The sequence below is a fragment of the Lissotriton vulgaris genome, chromosome 8 (assembly GCF_964263255.1).
Source record: "Lissotriton vulgaris chromosome 8, aLisVul1.2, whole genome shotgun sequence".
NCBI classification, from domain to species: Eukaryota; Metazoa; Chordata; class Amphibia; order Caudata; family Salamandridae; genus Lissotriton; species Lissotriton vulgaris.
The window spans coordinates 32,915,638-32,934,932 of record NC_141696.1 but is presented as its reverse complement, the minus strand read 5'-3'; the positions used below and the strand labels follow the sequence as shown (position 1 = coordinate 32,934,932).

Sequence of the window (19,295 nt, the reverse complement as noted above, 5' to 3'; positions counted from 1 at the left end):
GTCTGTGTTGCCCTGTGGGCCTATGTGTGGGGGTGGGGGGGTGTGAGTCTGTGTGTGAAGCTGTGTGTGTGTGGCCGGCTCTGGTAGCTTAGTGGACTAATGCATCCCCTACAGGGTCCTGTGTTCGACCTCATGGTAACAAATTCAAATACCAGCAGGTCTACTCAGACTTTCATTCATCTGAGGTCGATATAATAAGTCCCATTGAGTTGGGTAACAATAAGCATCTGTTATTCAGTGCCTTGAGACAAATGGGTGATCAGTGTGCTTTACAAATGCACGTGTTGTGTTATGTTATGTTGTGCGGCTGTATGTAGTTTTATGTGTTATGTTATGTTATGTTATGTTATTGAGCTTTTGTATAGCGTACAGCTACTCACAGGGAGTGTCCCGACGCTTTCCACCCTCAACTCATATTGAAATAACACAAGACAGCTAAAAACAGACAGTGTGTTTGTGAGTGGGTGGCATGTAGCTAGCAAGCACAGCTGTCAGGCCATTAAATTTTCCTGCTGGTGCCGAGGACCCCTGGCAGTCACACAGAATGCTTGCCTGATGACTCCAGTGAACCGACAAGCAAATGAAGATATTTGGGCTTCACACCCCAAAGAGCGATGCTCCAAGTGGTGTTCTGGACCCAAATGACAACCTTCACCAAATCATCCAACCTCCACATGCAAAAGCAGATGTCGGTGTTGAATGCTTTTAGTTTTAATCATACTCAGGATCTCCAAACTTTTCTGTAGTGTGAGTTAATAAAGGACAAGCAACTTGCGTATTGTTACCAGACTCCCCCACGCCCGGCTCCACTGACTCTAAGCCTAACATCCATAAAGCCGGATACTATGGTTTGAACAAAATACTTGAACTAAGGGCACTATGACAGCACTACATGTGTGTCAATAAGAGCGTGGTCTGTGGAGCTGTATGAACATGTGTGTGTATGAATGAGATAAATGTGTATGGGTGACTGAGAGCCTGTAATGTATGTACTCTCACTACATACCTCTCACTATTTGTGCACTGTTACGTGTATAATACAAACAAACAACTATTTTATACAATTTGGAGAACTTTAATGGCAGAAATGTCTTTCATAATATGGAAAAGAAATTGCATTTTACATGTATCGCAAATTGCTATATATTTCAGATATAAATATATCATGTCTACCAGTCACTTAGAGCGATATGCCTGCTGTGTATAAACGCAACACCTTGAATTGGGAGAACATTAAAATGAAGAGCTAACTCAGTCATTAGGTTAACAGTTGATTTTAATTTTCTCCCATTTAACAGCATTCAGAAAGATTTTGTTCTCGCACTCCGTTACTGAGTTGACATCAACTTTATTTAAGAGTTAATTCTATCAGTCCTTCAGTTCCTTACCTCTGAGCCCCATCCAGGGCCATAAATCAAAGTTGAGCACTGACCATCACCAGGCCTTGCTGTCTACGGCTAAAGAGGCCTGACTGAAATAAGCACAGATTTCATCAAAGTTAAAGGGAAAATGCAAGACTTCATTGACCCAGCCTTATTAACAAATGGACTCAAGGCTGCGAGCTACTCTGAAGGTGTCAGCAAGCGACCAGTAGCTCTCAATCTACTGGTTGGAGACACCCGAGTCCGATATTCTTAACCCTTTCGCTGCTGATGACGAGCTCAGCTCGTCATCACCCACGGGTGTCGTGTGCTGATGACGAGCTGAGCTCGTCATGGAAACAGCAAAATGGCAATTTCCAGCACACGGAAAAAATCATAGCAGCAGCCATGTGGTTAATGATATTACAAATCCTCCAAGCACTGCATGTGTGTCCGAGAGTGCTTGGTTTGTGAATGAGTTAGATATATGTGTATGGGTGAGCACTGCACAGACAAGTTTTCAACAGACTTTCCCGCAGTTTGTCACCCTTCGATCCCTGCTCTATTTTACAGCCGACCCTGGGCCTGTGTGGTGGTGACAAGCTGTGATAATCCCAACACAATGTACTCAGGTATGACTCCTACTGGAAAAAGGGGCCGATTTAGAAAGAAGCTGATATAGAAGTGATTACTTTCTATATTAGTGTTTTATCAAAGCTGTCAAATGTCAATGCTTTGCTAACTGCTCTGTGCAGGTTCTTTGTTTGCATTCTGGGACTTGTAGTTCTGGTTTTATAATGGGAGAACTAATGGGAACACTATTACTCTTGTCTCCGTTGTATATCTTATTTTAATACACTCACTTCTTTGTTTTCACACTGCACTGATTAGAAAAGAAAATTCTTTCTTCTTTACTCTTTTTCCTCTTGTAAGAAATCCTACAAGGGGATACAACTCATTCAACCCGTTCCTCTCCTGAATGGAGAAAGGACGAGCAAGAGTTGTTTGGAATCCCAGATGATGACACTGGGCACTTTATGTGTAATGATGGGATACTAATTATCCTGAAGTGGACCTCTTCCTCTAAGTCACTCTTTAAGATGACTTTTTATTCTACATCTTGATGCAGTCTGTTTACGCTTTTCTTTAGCACTCAAGAATCTAGTAGACCACAGATTATTTAGTTGTTGATTTATAATGGGAGAACCAAGACTACAAGTCCCAAAATGTAAAATATAAACCTGAGTTTGTCCATCTAATTACAAAAGGACCTGGGAAACGTGTCAGGCCTGCTGCACGCCACAGTGTAACTGAGATGTCATCAGATCTGTAGCGTGCACTACCACCCGGGAGAATATCCCGTCGCTGACTGAGGAGCACTATGAATAACAGCAGAGACTAGTGGGGGGTAGCCTGGGTGGTTAAAGCTGGATTACTCACTGGTAAAGTTCATTACTCCGATTCTTCCTCACTCGTCCTAGTACTTCAGGGAGTAATGTGACAGCATTACTGCTTCCACCCCATCCATTCAAAAGCTTTCTTAACTTTTCATGACTACCTAGAGGTATCCCATAAAACCCTGTCTCACCCCACCTCATTTCCTGTTTGTAGCAAGCCCTCAAATAGGCTGATGAGGAATGAGGGAAGAGGGGAGGGTCATAGGTACTGGGCAAGTGAGGAACAATCGGAGCATTTTGTACCCCCAAACTTGTCCCAGAATGTTTTTTTCTGGTCCAGGGAAGACATAGCTTGGCAGTTCGGGCTGGACAGTTCCCATGAGGCACAGGGTCAGACTGATTTGCATATGGCCATGTCTGAACTGCAGCGGCGGAGTGAGCTAAAGAATGATGATGGATTAAACCCAGATCAGTTGACTGGGGGGGTGAGTGCTTGCAATGTTCAACACTCCGTCCATCAACCCATTTGGTTTTGCTTTGTTTTCCCTATCTGGCAGGGTATGCCCAGACGTGGGTCCCTTGCTCACTTTGCCACTGGATTCAAGCTATCCAGGCTGATGAAGGTTGATAGCCAGAAACCGGTCCTTGGATGCTTGATTCCGGTCCAGGAAAGACATGGCTTGGCAGTTCGGGCTGGACTGTTCCCATGAGGCACAGGGTCAGGCTGATTTGCATATGGCCATGTCTGAACTGGTGTGGTGGAGCGAACTAAAGAATTATGACAGATTCAACCCAGATCTGTGACTGGGGTGAGTGTCTGAAAAGTTTCAGCGCTCGGTCCTTTATCTCCCTGTGTTTGCTTTAACAATGTCTGTGGCAAGTTTAAAGCTTTTCCTCCAGCAAGCTGCCCTCTTGTTAGGTTTATTTCCCCAATCATATTGATTGTATTTTAAAAGGACACAATCAGTTAGTTACAAGGAGGGGCAAGAAATATGACGGTGTTTGAATTTACGTTTCATTATTTGCCTCTTTCAAGCTGGTCACAGACAGCGAAGGGCAAGATCTGACTTATCTGCTGATAGAGGGAAGGAAGGAATGACAGGACTTATTTGTGTGCAATTGAAGTACCGGGTTTTTATGAACCCAGCGGTGCCAGGGAACAGCACCCAAAGACTTCGAGTCCTTCCTGTTTCAGACTACAGAAACACAAAGTCTTCTAGGTGAAGTCAAAGATCGTATTTATTGGCTGCAGCCAGTAACAGGTATCCTAGAAGTACAACAGCATGTATGTGTGAGAAGTTGGCCTGGTATATAATGCTCACTAATTCTAGTGATCACTTTGTACCATGCCAAGCAACCCTTATGATGATTGGTTGTAAGTCAACCTTATAGACCAGTTATCCTAGTGGTAACGTGGACAAAGCAGTCTTAGGCTAAACTCTGAAAGGCATGTGAAGCCAGCTGTATTACCACACACAACCCCCTTGAATACCAAATGAAAGGACACCACACAGACATATATTGAAAATATATATTGATTTATTAACTAAAAGTATCCCCTGGACTCTTTATGAGCACAGAAGCACACGCGTTAAACACAAGACAGTTTAAAATACACAAAAGTTGCACAATATGGATGAGCCCTAGGGGCCACCTAAATCATATACTAAGAAAGTGGTATAAGAGATACCAATCGGAAAGGAAGCAGGCCTATGGCCTTGGGAATCGCTGGAGCTATTGGAGACTAGCAGTGACTAAGTCGGGAAAGGCCCGCGGGACTCGGGTGCAGTGTTTAAAGTGCACGCACTCACCAATGCAAAGTCTATGGTGCATGAAAAGTACAGAGTTAGTTAGTTCGGAACCTTCCGAGTGACCTAGAAGCTGAAACTTGAGACACAGGCCCTAGAGGTGTGTACCAGTGTAGGGACACCGGTGGAGCTGAGTTACCTCACCCACAGGAAGCGGGTGCACAGGGTCGAAGTAGTGTCGGGTTTCGTCACGCTGGTCGATGGTGCTTGGAGCTGAAGATGCTGCAGGCGGCTCGAGGTGAAGAGTTCTGGTGGATCCAAGGGTGGATCTGAAGATGTGAAGACCTGAAAGCAGAGGGGACAATGTTCAAAGTCACTAGCCAGTGACTACCGTGGAACCAGATTGGAACCAGGCGATGTCGGGTGCAAACAGGCGTTGAGGTGTAGCTTCTCTCTGCAGCCACGTGGACACCGGGGGATGAGGACGTCCAGGAGTCGGTCACGAGCTGTCACACGCAGGCTTCTCGCTGTTGGCGGTGTCGGCAACTTGATTGTAGAAAACAGGCCTTTGCTAATGCAAGCCACGCAGGAATCAAGAAAGGCTTGTTACTGGGACCAGCAAGGTCTGAGCAGGGGCTCCTTTTCACAGGAGCTAGGGCAAGTTTGGAGCAACCAGACCCGCAGTGTAGTTTGTAGTTGTAGTCGCCAAGATGGCCGCTGACCACGTGGCTAGTGGCCGGGATGGGGCATCGAGTGGCACAATGCAAAAAGGCCCCACGCAGATCGTGGAGATGCTGGGGGGCTGATCTTCAGTGCAAGGGCTGCTCGGTGGTGGGGGTTCTCAGTCCCCAAACCACAACGTCGAGGATGCCTCTGGTGCTGCGCTGTCAGCTCTTTGGGTGTCTTCCAAGAAGCCCGGTCCCACGTCTCTCGGTGCCTCCACGGGTCCCTTCTTTGCAGGGACTGTGGATCGGGCTATGAGAAGTCTGGGAGTCTGGGTCTTGTCAGGCTCTGGGCTCGGGCTCCGGCGGGAGGCGGCGGCAAAGCAGATGTCGATTGGCTGGTTGGTGCCTGTGTTCACAGGATGGCCACTCCTAGGTCACAAGGGAGATTCTCTTCAGTCTTCTGTGCAGCAGAATGTCGAAGTCCAGTCTTCTTCTTCGTGTAAAGTTGATTCAGGATGATCTGCTGTGCAATGGCACTGCTCCCACTCTTATTCCCAATCTGAGGGTGGATCACCTACTAGGTCCCTCCTTTGGGAGAAACCAGGAAGGGGGGCGGTTACACCCCCTTTCCTTTGTCCAGCTCCTCGCCAGGCCTGGGTCTGGAAAGTCCCAGGACCGGTTTGGACTGGCTTATGCACGGGGACACCTTGTGTGCCCCGGGCATGTCTCAATCTATTCAGCCCTGTCCTACCCAATACACAAAACCCTGTCTGGGGTGGTGCTCGCACCTCCCAAGGCAGGAAACCCTTTGTCCAGGCCTCCTTCGCTGGAAGGACTCCCAGCAGCAGGAGGCCAGACTCGTGTCTGTGGTGGCAGCATCCATTTTGTGATGCTGAGGCTCTGGTTAACTTTAGCAGGGGTTAAGGCTACACACATGTCGTGTCCCTCTAGAAGGGTGGAATACTATCCCCGTCGACAGAACTGTCGAGGGGATAGTATTCCAATTCATATGACACCTTACTCGACATTTTTTGATAAAGCCAAACCAAAGATAGCATATAACCGCAAGGATTATAATGCACTTAAGAGTATATGGGTGCACAGACAAAATATCGACTCCAAAATATTGACTGGACATAATATCGAGTTTTAAATATAGACTGGACAAAATATCGACTGGACATAATATCGACTACAAAAATATCGTTTTTCAGGTAAGTGAAGTAATATCGACTGTATAAAATATAGATAGCAAAAATATCGAATTTTTAATAATATATAATATTTTATAGTGTATTTTTATGTAATAATATGTGTGAAAAGTGTGTATTAATGTTATAAAATATTTTATTAAATGAATTTTGTTTTTATAATAATTGCGTAATGTAATTCTGTAGCGGGTTGTGGGTTTATAGGGGAATAGGGTGGGAAGTAATTTAATAATAATTAATTAATTAATATATGTTTGTAAATATTTTTAATTAATAATTAATTGATAAATAATTAATAATAATTAGTTAATTAATTATTATAAATTTGTACATATTTTGTATTAGTAATTCATTGGTAATTAATTAATTGTAATTAGTTAATTACATTAATTAGAGTACATTTTAATATATATAATTTTGTGTTATTGTTAAGTAATTAATTGGGAAAAAATAATATTAATTATTAAAATAATTACAGCTAATGTGCTAATATATTTACTTTATTGTTATTGTTAATTAATAATTATTTGGTAATTAAATAATATTGATACATTTTGGGTAAAGGAGTATTTTTAGGGTTCAGGGTCAGTTTTCAGTTTTTGGGTAAAGGGGCATTTTTAGGGTTTTGGGTCAGTTTTCAGTTTTAGGGTAAAGGGGTATTTTTAGGGTTCAGGGTCAGTTTTTAGTTTTTGGGTAAAGGGGCATTTTTAGGGTTCAGGGTCAGTTTTCAGTTTTTGGGTAAAGGGGTATTTTTAGGGTTCAGGGTCAGTTTTCAGTTTTTGGGTAAAGGGGCATTTTTAGGGTTCAGGGTCAGTTTTCAGTTTTAGGGTAAAGGGGTATTTTTAGGGTTCAGGGTCAGTTTTGGGTTTTTGGGTAAAGGTGTATTTTTAGGGTTCAGGGTCAGTTTTTAGTTTTTGGGTAAAGGGGTATTTTTAGGGTTCAGGGTCAGTTTTGGATTTTTGGGTAAAGGGGTATATTTTAGGGTTCAGGGTCAGTTTTCAGTTTTTAAACGATATTTTTGCTAATCGATAATGTGACCGTCGATACTCTTTGGAGTGGGAATAGTATTTTTTACACTTCTGGTATTGTACGGTAATATAATAGTATCTTATTTAATTATATTATGTTACTATATATATATGTTTTAACAAATAAGATTGTAAAAAATTATTTTTATTATTTTCATTTATTATTTAATTATTATAATTTAATTTAAGTATTTTTAAGTATATTTTAGTAATTAAAATGTAATATTAATGTAATTTAACACTGTTTTTAATAAAGTCGATATTTTTTACATCTATATTATTGTAAACGATATTTTGTACTCGATATTTTTGTACTTACCTGTTTGTCGATACAAACTCGATATTTTGACTGTCGATATTTTGTCCACGATATTTTGGCAAGTCGATATTTTGTCCCTCGATATTATTTCAGTGATCCGAGTATATGGTATGGCGATATCCCGGAACAGCTTAGGGAGTGGTTCCCGATAGCTGCAGACAGGCTCAGCTCAAGCTAGAGCACCATCTCACATATTTCCAAGCACTCTGCCTCTAGGATTGATTAGGCCTTCCATAGGAGTGGCTGATAGGAACATATGTGTCCAGTTTTAGGGTTAGATATAGGGATACTATACCTAAGTAAGAGGTGATTACACCAACTTACCCCAGCTGAGTGATAAGCCAGTTGTGTCAAATATGGAGGCCAGGCCAGGGGTGGCACAATACATGCTGCAGCCCCTGGTAGGCCTTGGAAACACCTATCCCCTGGGTACCTAGGGTACACTGTTACAGGGGCCAATAAGGTGAACCAGTTCCAATTCGTAATGCACCTAGAGTGCATTGGCAGTAATTTAGAGAGAGAACAGCAGGCTGTGGGTCTGATTGGCAGGCCCAAAGCCACATTAAGTCATAAACCAGTGAAGCAAAAAGCAAAAATTTGGGGTGACCATAGGATAGCAGACCCTACTCTCCTACATAACCCCCCCCCCAAACGCAGGGACATTAGACTAACCTTGACCAGTTGTGTCTTCATGTTCTAAGTGGAATTACCTGGAGAGACCATCTGCGTTGCCATAGTCAGTCCCTGGGCGGTGCTCCACTGTAAAGTCCATCCCCTGTAGGGAAATGGACCACCTGAGTAGTTTGGGGTTTTCACCCTTCATCTGATTAAGCCATAGGAGAGGCTTATGGTCGGTCTGAATCTTGAAGTGAGTGCCAAATAAGTATGGTCTCAACTTCTTCAGGGCCCACACCACAGCAAAGGCCTCCCTCTCAATAGCTGACCAACGTTTCTCTCTGGGGGTCAGCCTTCTGCTAATAAAAGCAATGGGCTGGTCCTGGCCATCTACATTACGCTGTGAAAGCACTGCTCCCACTCCCAACTCAGAAGCATCTGTTTGGACAATGAACTCTCTTGAGTAGTCAGGACTCTTCAGGATAGGTGCAGAGCACATGGCCTTCTTCAGGTCATCGAATGCCTTTTGACAGATTTCTGTCCACTGAACCTTTTTGGGCATCTTCTTAGATGTCAGATCATTAAGAGGAGTCACAATGGACCTATAGTTCTTAACAAACTTCCTGTAGTACCCAGTCAGGCCCAAGAAAGCTCTGACCTGAGTCTGGGTGGTTGGAGGGGACCAGTCCTTTATGGTCTGGATCTTACTCTCCAGTGGTTGAACTTGGCCTCCACCTACAAGGTGGCCCAGGTATACAACCTTGCTCTGCCCTATCTGGCACTTTGTTGCCTTGATAGTGAGGCCTGCCTTCTGCAGAGCCTCAAGCACTTCCTTCAGGTGGACCAGGTGATCCTCCCAGGTGGAGCTAAAGACAGCAATATCATCCAGATATGCTGCGCAAAAGTCATCCAACCCAGTAAGGACTTGATTCACCAACCTTTGGAAGGTGGCAGGTGCATTTTTCAAACCAAAGGGCATCACCACAAATTGATAATGCCCACTAGGGGTAGAAAATGCTGTCTTGGCTTTAGACTCCTCAGCTAACCTGATTTGCCAGTAGCCAGCTGTCAAGTTAAATGTGCTCAAATATTTGGCAGAAGCCAACTTGTCAATGAGCTCATCTGCCCTTGGAATAGGGTGTGCATCTGTCCTGGTGACAGCATTGAGTCCTCCGTAATCCACACAGAACCTCATCTCTCTCTTGCCATCTTTGGTGTGAGGTTTGGGGACCAGAACCACTGGGCTAGCCCAGGGGCTCTCTGAAGGCTCAATGACACCTAATTCCAGCATCTTTTGCACCTCAGTCTTTATACAGTCCCTGACATGATCAGGTTGCCTGTAAATCTTGCTCTTTACAGGAAGACTGTCACCAGTGTCCACCACATGGGTACACCAGTTAGTCTGACTGGGTGTCAATGAGAACATATGCCTGTATGCCTGCAGAACTTGTCTACAGTCATTTTGCTGATGTTCAGTGAGGCTGCCATCTAAGGCCACACCATCAACTGAGCCATCCTCAGGGTTCTGAGTGAGCAGGTCTGGGAGAGGGTCACTCTCTTCCTCCTGTCCCTCATCTGTAGCCATGAGCAAGCCCATGTCTGCCCTGCTGACATATGCCTTTAGTCTGTTGACATGGAGCACCCTGTGGGGGCTCCTGGGAGTTCCTAGGTCCACCAAGTAGGTAACCTCTCCCTTCTTCTCCAGAATTGTATGGGGTCCAGACCATTTGTCCTGGAGTGCTGCTGGGGCCACTGGCTCCAACACCCATACCTTCTGTCCAGGCTGAAAGTCAACCAGGACAGCCTTTTGGTCATGCCAAGCTTTTTGTAATTCTTGGCTAGCCTCAAGGTTTTTGGATGCCTTTTCCATGTACTCTGCCATCCTGGAGCGGAGACCAAGTACATAGTCCACTATACCTTGCTTAGGCTTTTTGAGAGGTAACTCCCATCCTTCCTTCACCAGACACAGGGGTCCTCTTACAGGGTGCCCAAACAACAATTCAAAGGGGCTGAAGCCAACCCCCTTTTGAGGGACCTCTCTGTAAGCAAACAAAAGGCAGGGTAGGAGGATGTCCCATCTTCGCCTGAGCTTTTCAGGTAATCCTTTGATCATACCCTTTAGGGTCTTGTTAAACCTTTCAACAAGCCCATTACATTGTGGATGATAAGGAGTGATGAACTTGTAGTTGACACCACATTCCTTCCACATATTCTGTCAAATATCCTGACATGAAGTTGGCATCTCTGTCAGATATTACCTCCTTAGGAAACCCCACTCTGGAGAAAACTCCAAGTAAGGCCCTGGCCACAACGGGAGCTGTTGTGGTCCTAAGTGGAATTGCCTCTGGGTACCTGGTGGCATGGTCCACCACCACCAGTATGAATCTGTGCTCAGATGCTGAAGGGGGATCCATTGGACCTACAATATCAATCCCCAGTCTTTCAAAGGGAACCCCCACCACAGGTAGTGGTATCAGGGGGGCCTTTGTGGTGCCACCTGCTTTACCACTGGCTTAAGGAGGAACTGGGGGAAGGCTTGGGCCCTGTCACTGACCGGCCTAGGCCACTAGCAATTTAAACAACAAAACAATGACCGGACAGTATTCATTTAGTGACAAAGTACACAACCCTAATGTAATGAATCACTAGGTTGAACAACCATTTGTATTGATTGACTTATTTTTTTATAAAATGTTTTTGCAGAAATATTTTTGGCATCAAAAGTTACATCACAACATTACATTAATTTACAAACAACACATTCTGTGAACTAAACACAAGATCAAGACATTACAAGAAACAAAGGAAATTGTCATCATTATTAACAAAGACAACTGTGAAAAGGCCTCAAATTAATCGCTTTACAGAGGCTTCCAATCCTGAATTTCTAATGGACAAGGGGAAGAAAATCTTAGAAATAAACCTCCTTGTTGCAACCCTCACGAGACAGATAGAAAAAATACCACATTTGGTGCTCAAGCTAGGAGAAACATAGGAACAGTAAAACAATTCCAAAGTAAGTTTTTTAGTTAAATCCTAGCAAGCCCTGATAGTTTTGTGTCTCGGAGGTGAAAACGTCGACGCGTTTCGAACCCAATATCATTCACGGGTTCTCCTCAGGACAGGGACTGGGGGGTCGTTGTCACTGTGAATTAATTAAGACAATGTATAAGTAAGGAATTTTAAAAGAATAGGCTCATCGTGTGGACTCTACCACTTTAAATTCAAAAAAAGTACCTTATTTGTGAAACGGGGAACCTTTCCCTGCAGGAAGAATAAAAATTGGATTTACATTAGGTACACTCTCCCTATGTTTATAATGTGCTCTAAATACGTTGTGGCAAAAGATCAAAGCGTACCTTGATAGTGGACGAATTCGCCGCTATGCAAGAACGTGGTGCCGGCCTTGAGTTGATTATCTCCGTGTTAATCTGATGACCGAGGAGAGTATAGACTTAGTGTTGTTTTAATCACATAACTGTATTTACAACGCATTGGTTAGAGAGTGATCCTACCTTAGAGTGTGGCAGATAGATCGAATTAGGCGCGTGGGAGGCGGCGGCCCCCACACGGGCTGGTGTGCTGTAAAAAAAGGGAGGAGATGCGCGCATTTAGAATTCGAGAATGGACAGGCGTTCCACGAAGTGATACGCGTTACCGGCGGGTAACTTACTTGACAGCGCTGGCTGCTGGCTGTGACGGTCCGGCACGCAGTAACTTCCAAAAGACTGTTTGTTTGTTGAGAGGGGGCGTGTCTCTTCTAGTTTATAAACGGCCTTTAATCACAATGCATTGTGGGATGTGAAGTTTTTTGGGGGGAATATGTCACAACGGTATTGAGCACATAAAAATTCAATGAGGGGTTAGTAAATCACGCAGGTTCACAGCTATGGTACAGAACGGTCACTTTAGAAGCGGAGGCTTGGGCAGACTTACAGATCGGGCAGACAACGGATTCAAAGATTGCCAAGTTCGTTCAAATCGTTCAGACCTGACACTGCAGTGTTAAATTTCAGTATGAGGTACGCCTCTTTCTGTGCCAGTCTTACATCAGGGTCCCCTCCGGAACCCGGAACATTCTTTATGCATGCCAAAATGGTCCATTTGAGATCATTCACAGTGTGACCTTTTTTCAGGAAATGCGAAACAAGTGGTGCAGTGAGTACTTTGTTGTTGATACGGGATTTGTGTTGGATTATCCGCTGTCGTACTTCTTGTGTCGTCTTCCCTATGTAGATTTTCCCACATGGACAGGTTATAGCGTACACTGCATATTTCGTTTTGCAATTTGTAAAATCTATATGGCGCCAGTGTTTGGTTCCATCGGAGAAATGATCACCTTCAATGGTCAAGCCACAAACTGAACAAGTTCCACATTTATGGTGTCCCTTCACTGGGCCCATATTGAACAGTGTACTTTGTGTCACTTTCTTACTCGCACCCCTGGTTGATGAGATTTGCTGTCCAATACTTCGGTTTCTTTTCAATGCAAACAGGGGTTTGCCTATATCTGGGATAATTTCTTCCACCAGGTGCCAGTTGTTGCGAATGATTTTCTGGACTGGGTTCGTGTGTGGTCCAAATGTAGACACGCATACCATCCGATCAGTCTGTGGTTTCACCCTTTTCTCGAGTAGGTGTTCTCGAGGTGTCCACCTCGCCCTCTTCATGGAGTGTTTGACAAGTTTCTCCGGATACCCTCTGTCTCTCAGTTTGTTCATGAGGGCTTCGCCATGGATATTGAAATCTTCAGTTTTGGAACAATTCCTTCTCACCCTAAGGAACTGTCCATAGGGGAGGTTGTTTTTCAAGGTCTTCGGGTGGTAGCTTCTGTAGTGAAGCGAATTGTTCTTATCCGTTTTCTTTTGGTATAGCGTCGACTGGAGTCCATTAGGTGTAGCTTTAATCTCGACATCCAGAAATGGCATCATTTGGCAGTTATACGTCAGGCTGAATTTTATATCTGGACTTCTGCTGTTCAACCAGTTATGGAACTCTTCCAGGGTTTGTGGTGTACCATTCCAGATACACCACACGTCGTCGATATACCTCATCCATTGCCCAATCTGGGCTTTGTATGGGTTGTTGTTATAAACGAACCTCTCCTCGTACTGGGCCATGTACAATATTGCCATCTCGGGTGCAAAGGGGCACCCCATTGCTGATCCTTTAATCTGTAGAAACATTTCTTCTTCAAACATAAAAAAAATTTTCTTTAGAGCAAGGGCCGCAAAATTGACAATAAGCTCCGTGGGCACTCTGTGGGGACGTGGTCTAGTCTCTAAGTACATTTCAATCACGTCTACGCCGTCTTGTTGTGGTATCTGGGTATATAAGGACGAAACGTCCATCGTGACCAGAAGTTGGGTATTTGGGTCAAAATCCATGCCTTCTACTTTGTTGATAAAGTCCGTAGTATCACGGAGATATGACGGAACGCTCGTGATGAATTCTTTTAGGAACACGTCCACAAATTTGGAAATCGGCTCGAGCACTGAATCGCATCCCGAAACTATCGGTCGGCCAGGTGGGGTCTTAGGGTCTTTATGTACTTTCGGTAGGAAGTACAGGTGTGGAGTTCTGGGATAGCGTTTCACCAAAAATTCAGCTTCTTTAGGACCAAGAATACCTTGTTCTTTTGCTTCCTTGACTAGTCGTGTTATTTCGAAAGTTATTTCTGCTGTGGGATCCTGTGTGATGCGGCGATACCAGTTCAGATTGTAGACATGACTTCTACCTTCTGCTTTGTAAAGTTCCTTCGACCACAGGACCACTGCCCCTCCCTTGTCGGCTGGTCTGATGACCACATCTTGTTGGTTTTTTAGGGTCATGATTGCTTTTCTTTGGTCTTTCGAGAGGTTCGCTCTCATCATTCAACTTAGAAACGGTGTACCCGTACTTGAAAGAGGACTTCTATACTCGTTCTGAATCCACCAGATACTTAAACACCTACCAGGGAAGATCCAAGAGAAGATTCGTCACATTCTCCGAGACTTCTTCAGACGCTTCAGTGGAATCAGACTCAGGAGAAGGACCATCTAATAAAAACCAACAAAAGAGGCCTTTTTTAGCGCAGGGCCAACCACAACAGAGGACCAAATTCAAACCACAATGGGAAATGAGCACTCGCAAACGCAACTACAAGTCATAAAGGATTCCTCAATTATTAACATCTCTGATAAAAACTTGACCAAAGCTGAGGAAGAACTGTTACAGTTGGGCCTGTCTTTTGTTCCTGATACTCGCATGGACTTCACCAAAGTAAAACTTGAGATCATAGAATTTTTTAGAAAAATCCGTCTAAAATGGTTCTTCAGGGACTCAACAAATCTACAGCCATTGGAAGTTTCGGGCCTCAGGAATAAATCTTCCTTCTGCCCTCCTAGTAATAACATGGCAAAAAACATCATCACTTTCGAGCAAAAGGTTCTGTCCTCATTGAATGTTTTGGAGAAAAAGAAACGATTCACACCAGCGAACCTCTCGAAAGACCAAAGAAAAGCAATCATGACCCTAAAAAACCAACAAGATGTGGTCATCAGACCAGCCGACAAGGGAGGGGCAGTGGTCCTGTGGTCGAAGGAACTTTACAAAGCAGAAGGTAGAAGTCATGTCTACAATCTGAACTGGTATCGCCGCATCACACAGGATCCCACAGCAGAAATAACTTTCGAAATAACACGACTAGTCAAGGAAGCAAAAGAACAAGGTATTCTTGGTCCTAAAGAAGCTGAATTTTTGGTGAAACGCTATCCCAGAACTCCACACCTGTACTTCCTACCGAAAGTACATAAAGACCCTAAGACCCCACCTGGCCGACCGATAGTTTCGGGATGCGATTCAGTGCTCGAGCCGATTTCCAAATTTGTGGACGTGTTCCTAAAAGAATTCATCACGAGCGTTCCGTCATATCTCCGTGATACTACGGACTTTATCAACAAAGTAGAAGGCATGGATTTTGACCCAAATACCCAACTTCTGGTCACGATGGACGTTTCGTCCTTATATACCCAGATACCACAACAAGACGGCGTAGACGTGATTGAAATGTACTTAGAGACTAGACCACGTCCCCACAGAGTGCCCACGGAGCTTATTGTCAATTTTGCGGCCCTTGCTCTAAAGAAAAAATTTTTTATGTTTGAAGAAGAAATGTTTCTACAGATTAAAGGATCAGCAATGGGGTGCCCCTTTGCACCCGAGATGGCAATATTGTACATGGCCCAGTACGAGGAGAGGTTCGTTTATAACAACAACCCATACAAAGCCCAGATTGGGCAATGGATGAGGTATATCGACGACGTGTGGTGTATCTGGAATGGTACACCACAAACCCTGGAAGAGTTCCATAACTGGTTGAACAGCAGAAGTCCAGATATAAAATTCAGCCTGACGTATAACTGCCAAATGATGCCATTTCTGGATGTCGAGATTAAAGCTACACCTAATGGACTCCAGTCGACGCTATACCAAAAGAAAACGGATAAGAACAATTCGCTTCACTACAGAAGCTACCACCCGAAGACCTTGAAAAACAACCTCCCCTATGGACAGTTCCTTAGGGTGAGAAGGAATTGTTCCAAAACTGAAGATTTCAATATCCATGGCGAAGCCCTCATGAACAAACTGAGAGACAGAGGGTATCCGGAGAAACTTGTCAAACACTCCATGAAGAGGGCGAGGTGGACACCTCGAGAACACCTACTCGAGAAAAGGGTGAAACCACAGACTGATCGGATGGTATGCGTGTCTACATTTGGACCACACACGAACCCAGTCCAGAAAATCATTCGCAACAACTGGCACCTGGTGGAAGAAATTATCCCAGATATAGGCAAACCCCTGTTTGCATTGAAAAGAAACCGAAGTATTGGACAGCAAATCTCATCAACCAGGGGTGCGAGTAAGAAAGTGACACAAAGTACACTGTTCAATATGGGCCCAGTGAAGGGACACCATAAATGTGGAACTTGTTCAGTTGGTGGCTTGACCATTGAAGGTGATCATTTCTCCGATGGAACCAAACACTGGCGCCATATAGATTTTACAAATTGCAAAACGAAATATGCAGTGTACGCTATAACCTGTCCATGTGGGAAAATCTACATAGGGAAGACGACACAAGAAGTACGACAGCGGATAATCCAACACAAATCCCGTATCAACAACAAAGTACTCACTGCACCACTTGTTTCGCATTTCCTGAAAAAAGGTCACACTGTGAATGATCTCAAATGGACCATTTTGGCATGCATAAAGAATGTTCCGGGTTCCGGAGGGGACCCTGATGTAAGACTGGCACAGAAAGAGGCGTACCTCATACTGAAATTTAACACTGCAGTGTCAGGTCTGAACGATTTGAACGAACTTGGCAATCTTTGAATCCGTTGTCTGCCCGATCTGTAAGTCTGCCCAAGCCTCCGCTTCTAAAGTGACCGTTCTGTACCATAGCTGTGAACCTGCGTGATTTACTAACCCCTCATTGAATTTTTATGTGCTCAATACCGTTGTGACATATTCCCCCCAAAAAACTTCACATCCCACAATGCATTGTGATTAAAGGCCGTTTATAAACTAGAAGAGACACGCCCCCTCTCAACAAACAAACAGTCTTTTGGAAGTTACTGCGTGCCGGACCGTCACAGCCAGCAGCCAGCGCTGTCAAGTAAGTTACCCGCCGGTAACGCGTATCACTTCGTGGAACGCCTGTCCATTCTCGAATTCTAAATGCGCGCATCTCCTCCCTTTTTTTACAGCACACCAGCCCGTGTGGGGGCCGCCGCCTCCCACGCGCCTAATTCGATCTATCTGCCACACTCTAAGGTAGGATCACTCTCTAACCAATGCGTTGTAAATACAGTTATGTGATTAAAACAACACTAAGTCTATACTCTCCTCGGTCATCAGATTAACACGGAGATAATCAACTCAAGGCCGGCACCACGTTCTTGCATAGCGGCGAATTCGTCCACTATCAAGGTACGCTTTGATCTTTTGCCACAACGTATTTAGAGCACATTATAAACATAGGGAGAGTGTACCTAATGTAAATCCAATTTTTATTCTTCCTGCAGGGAAAGGTTCCCCGTTTCACAAATAAGGTACTTTTTTTGAATTTAAAGTGGTAGAGTCCACACGATGAGCCTATTCTTTTAAAATTCCTTACTTATACATTGTCTTAATTAATTCACAGTGACAACGACCCCCCAGTCCCTGTCCTGAGGAGAACCCGTGAATGATATTGGGTTCGAAACGCGTCGACGTTTTCACCTCCGAGACACAAAACTATCAGGGCTTGCTAGGATTTAACTAAAAAACTTACTTTGGAATTGTTTTACTGTTCCTATGTTTCTCCTAGCTTGAGCACCAAATGTGGTATTTTTTCTATCTGTCTCGTGAGGGTTGCAACAAGGAGGTTTATTTCTAAGATTTTCTTCCCCTTGTCCATTAGAAATTCAGGATTGGAAGCCTCTGTAAAGCGATTAATTTGAGGCCTTTTCACAGTTGTCTTTGTTAATAATGATGACAATTTCCTTTGTTTCTTGTAATGTCTTGATCTTGTGTTTAGTTCACAGAATGTGTTGTTTGTAAATTAATGTAATGTTGTGATGTAACTTTTGATGCCAAAAATATTTCTGCAAAAACATTTTATAAAAAAATAAGTCAATCAATACAAATGGTTGTTCAACCTAGTGATTCATTACATTAGGGTTGTGTACTTTGTCACTAAATGAATACTTACCACTGGCTTGGCAGGTTTCACAGGAGCGACAAAACTCCTTGGTGTCTTCAGACATGTGAGGCCAGTGAAAGTGAGGGACAAGCCTGTCCCAGGTCTTATTCTGGCCTAAGTGTCCTGCTAAAGGAATATCATGGGCCAAGGTGAGAAGGAAACCCCTAAATTGCAGAGGTATAACCAACCTCCTGGTTGCACCAGGCTTGGGGTCTATACCCTCTGTGTAAAGGAGTCCTTCATCCCAATAAACTTTATGGGCACCTTGAGCATTCCCAGCAGCCTCAGCAGCAGCCTGCTGTCTGAGGGGTTCAAGAGAAGGACAGGTTAACTGAGCCTGCCCCAAGTCTGCCCTAGAAGGTCCCCCTGTCCCCAGAAACTCAACCTGATCAGGTTCAAGTTCTTCAGAGACAGTTCCTTCAGGGGTCTCAAGACCAGCTTCCTGTGAAGCTTGATCCTCACTTGCAGGCAGTTGGGAAGGCACAACCTTAACCCTCCTGTTCCTCTTCTTGGAAGGTGCTTGGTCCATGGTTCCAGGATCCAAGACCTGAGGTTCAGAGAGGCACTTTTTGGCCTGTGACCTGGTCACAGCAAGGACATGTGATGATATCCCTAACATCTCTGCATGAGTCCTGTACTCAACTTCTGACCATAGAGAGTTCTCCAGGTCATTGCCCCACAAACATTGAACTGGGAGATCAGCACTAACCACAACTCTTTTTAGGCCAGTTACCCCTCCCCAGGAAAAGTTAACAAGTGCCACACTATGTGTAGTAGTGACATTGCTGGCATTGGTCACCAGGTAATTATCACCTGGCATGTACTGTCCAGGGTCCACAAAGTTAGGTGTCACCATTGTGACACTGGCACATGTGTCCCTATAAGCTTGAGCCACTTTGTTATTAATCAAAGGCGTCTATCTGTATTTGCCCAGGTCACTGGGACTGATGTCAGGGGTCAAATCTATGTCCCCTTCACAAATCAGAACAGCCTGTGTAAGGGTTCTGACTAGGTCAGAATCTCCTTCAGTTCCCAAGGTGATACCCACTACCCCCTTGGTTTGTGGACCAGCACTGCTAGCTGTACTAGTGGGTGCAGGTGCCTTAGGGGCTGCAGTGCTGGGGGCTCCACCCTTTTTACACTCACTTGTCCAGTGAGAGGTGTTTTTACAAGTTTTACACCAGGGTTTCTTCTGAATTTCTTTCTTCTTTTTCTTGG

The 19,295-nt window shown here is 44.3% G+C and overlaps 1 protein-coding gene across 1 annotated transcript in view; it reads left to right on the top strand.

Annotated features, from left to right (window-relative positions):
* Positions 1-19,295, top strand: part of LOC147693316 (NACHT, LRR and PYD domains-containing protein 3-like) — a 1,315,468-nt gene that overhangs the window by 1,040,447 nt on the left and 255,726 nt on the right. The gene's annotated exons all lie outside the window — the stretch shown is intronic.